Source organism: Pteropus alecto, unplaced genomic scaffold (genome assembly GCF_000325575.1).
Source record: "Pteropus alecto unplaced genomic scaffold, ASM32557v1 scaffold14, whole genome shotgun sequence".
Lineage (NCBI taxonomy): Eukaryota > Metazoa > Chordata > Mammalia > Chiroptera > Pteropodidae > Pteropus > Pteropus alecto.
Window position 1 is genome coordinate 13285314 of NW_006436810.1, and position 2938 is coordinate 13288251.

Genomic DNA, 2938 nt, shown 5'->3' on the forward strand with positions numbered 1-2938 from the left:
CATTTAATATTATTATAAAATAAATGAAAATTTGTTTTTTATATTTAAAAGATGTATCATTGACTTTTAAAAAGGAAGAGTACAGAACTTGCTTTCTCAGCCCAACTGTACTATTTAACATCTAAAGATCAATTGGATAAAGAAATTATGGTTCATATATACAATGGAATATTACTCAGCCATTAAAAAAATGAAATCCTACCATTTACAATGACATGGATGGACCTAGAGGTTATTATGCTGAGTGAAATTTCAGACAGAGAAAGATAAATACCATATGATTTCACTTATATGTGGAATCTAAGGAACAAAAAGAACAAACTCATCAAAAACAGACTCACAAATACAGTGGACAATTTGGTGATGGACGGAGGGCTGAGAGAATGGGGTGAAAGGTTAAAGAAGTACAAATTAGTAGCTGATGGATGGTCACAAGGATGGGGAGCACAGCATAGAGAATGCAGTCAGCATTCATATAAAGGCTAGGTGGAGGGTCAGGGGAGGGAGGGAGGGAGCAATTGGGGGGATCATTTTATGAACTATATAGATGTCTAACCAATGTACTGTATACTTGAAACTAATTTAAATAAATTAATTTATTTAAAAAACAAAAAACAAAGATACTGAAAAATAAATTGGTCTAACAGTTCTCTGACTCATAGAAGTGAAGAATTTACTCAAAAAAAAAAAAACAACTAAATAAACAAAAGTATAATCAACTCTTTTCTCCTCAGGCTTTATAAATGTTCGAATTTAACTTATTGTGTGTTATGCAACAGAATATTTACTGACTGGAAATTTAGATTACTAAGTTCAGTGTTTTTTCTTTTCTAAAAGAAGCATTTAATAATATAAATTTCATTTAAAACTCTGTATTTAGCTGCATTCCACAAATTATATGTTATATTTCTATTTTTGTTAATTCAAAATATTTCCTAATTTCTCTTTTAACTTTTTTAACCCATAAGTTATTTAGTAGTGTATTGTTTAATTTCTAAATATTTTGAAAATGTTAGTATTTTTCAGATATCTATTTTTTGATTTCTAGTTTAATTTTTTTATGGTTAGAGAACACATTTTGTATAATTTCAGTTCTTTTAAAATTTGTCGAGGCTACTTTTATGGCCCAGAATATGTTCTAAATTATAAAACGTTTTCTGTGTATTTGAAACAAACTGATGTTTTGCTCATGTCTGATGGTTTCACCCCCACATGGCAGTGTCTGTTACATAATTTCAGTCTTACAGCTTTTTCTTGGTATGCCAAAGTATAGTCTCGTATTCATATTCAACTGAAAATATGCAATTCATGATACTTTAGTCTCCTATTCTAAATCGGTTCACTCAGCACAAGTGGGCCCATGTATGTAACATTACCCATGTATAAATATATGACAGCGATGCTCCAAGTTTATTTCTCAATGATGTTGACCCTGGGTTACCTCCAAGGCTCCAAGGATGCAGATGCTTTGATCTGTAAACTGCTGACACCTGGAACTGCTAAGTTTATGGACATATCACAGTGAGATTTAATGCATCTCATTCATTTTCTTCGTGTTTAATAAAAACAGAGTTCTGAGATGCAAAGGATTATTTTTAAAGTAATACATTTACGATAATTTTCAATGGTTTCATATTTCTATTCAAATATCGGCTCATAAATAATGGCTTTCCTGAGTACTTCATCTAAAAACACATTTTCTAGAAAAGTTTACCCTCCTACGTGGCTTTACTTTTATTCATTGTACTTATATCATTAATATCATTTTAAATATCTATATCTGTGTCTTAATAAACTAGAACACAAGCTCTCATCCCTGGAATGTAAGTTCTATGAAGTCAACGATTTGTTTTTTATAGCTCTATCCACAGTGATTGAAACAGTAGTTGGGATATAAAAGCTAATAAATAAATGTTGCAGATTGATTAATAGGCTTTCTGGGTTAATTCTTTAAAGATAATTTTTTTAAGAGCAGTTTCAAGTTCTCAGCAAAATCGAGGGTAAGGTTGCAGAGATTTTCCATTTTTCCCTGCCCCCACCATGCACAGCCTCTACCATTATCAGCTTCACTCACCAGAGTGGTGCAAGTGTCACAACGGAGGGACCTGAATGACACATCATTATCACTCAAAGTCCATAGTTTATCTTAAGGTCCATTCTTGATGTTACACACGCTACAGGTCAGGTTAATTTTTATACCATTTCTTCTGTATTATATAAGAAAGATTACAATAGAGACAGAGTAATGACTATTAGTCAACTATAACTCTTATATATTTTAATTTGCTATATATTGAATTTTGCTAAAATTTTGAATAATAAATGTATACGGTTTTATGCACTTTAATTTGCTAGACACTAAATTTTTCTAAAACGCAGTTTTTGAATGACAAATAGAAAGATGTATTGTTGGCAAATCTCCTGTTTGCAATCATACCATTGTCTTATATTAGTCTCTAAATTTAGCTACATTTGGTAACATGCAAGATTTTAATCAAAGCAGTGACTTCTCAATCCAAACCAATCAATCGGCATCTCCAGAGGTGTGGTGGAGACATAGGCATATATTAAATCTCCGCAGGTTATTTTAAAGTATATCTACAATTGATAACGACTGACCTAAAATAATCTCTCTTGATGCCCTTTACTGCTCATTCTATGTTACGTAGGAATATACCACATTCGTACTGAATCAGACGGCAGTGGTTAGTCAGGGTCAACTGCGAACTCCCCGCTCCCTGCCTGCATTCTTCTCACCGCGGTTTCGGGTAGTCCTGGGTACCTAGAATAAATACTCCCAATAGTTCTCAGTCGCTTAAAGTTCTGTTTTTCATATCAGCTCTTTAAATCATTTACTTTTGTTTTTAATGTGTGGGATGAGATAGGGCTCTAAATTTATTATTTTATATTCAATCGCTCCCATTTAGTGAACCGTCCA